Source organism: Oncorhynchus gorbuscha, linkage group LG11 (genome assembly GCF_021184085.1).
Source record: "Oncorhynchus gorbuscha isolate QuinsamMale2020 ecotype Even-year linkage group LG11, OgorEven_v1.0, whole genome shotgun sequence".
In the NCBI taxonomy this organism is placed as follows: domain Eukaryota; kingdom Metazoa; phylum Chordata; class Actinopteri; order Salmoniformes; family Salmonidae; genus Oncorhynchus; species Oncorhynchus gorbuscha.
This window is the reverse complement of record NC_060183.1, coordinates 21,225,736-21,226,023: the sequence shown is the minus strand read 5'-3', so window position 1 is coordinate 21,226,023 and position 288 is coordinate 21,225,736.

The following is a 288-nucleotide window of genomic DNA, read 5'->3' as shown; positions in this document are numbered from 1 at the left end:
ATATATACATTTTGCGACTGGTAATTGGTTGGAGGTGGGTTTGATGTCGAAGCTAGACGTGATAGGTTTCCATTTCGCAAGAACCCTCCCTGTTCCCTGAGGACTTGCTCATGCGCATATTCTAACTAGGCAGACAAGAAGATAAACAATTTGAACACTTTCTGAAATGGTTATGAGTGCAACAGTTTCTCACATTACTTCAGGTCGTGAACACATTTTGAGGAAATATAAATAATAACGTGCACGAATCGGTTACTGGAATTGCATGTTATCCAAATAAATTCATTA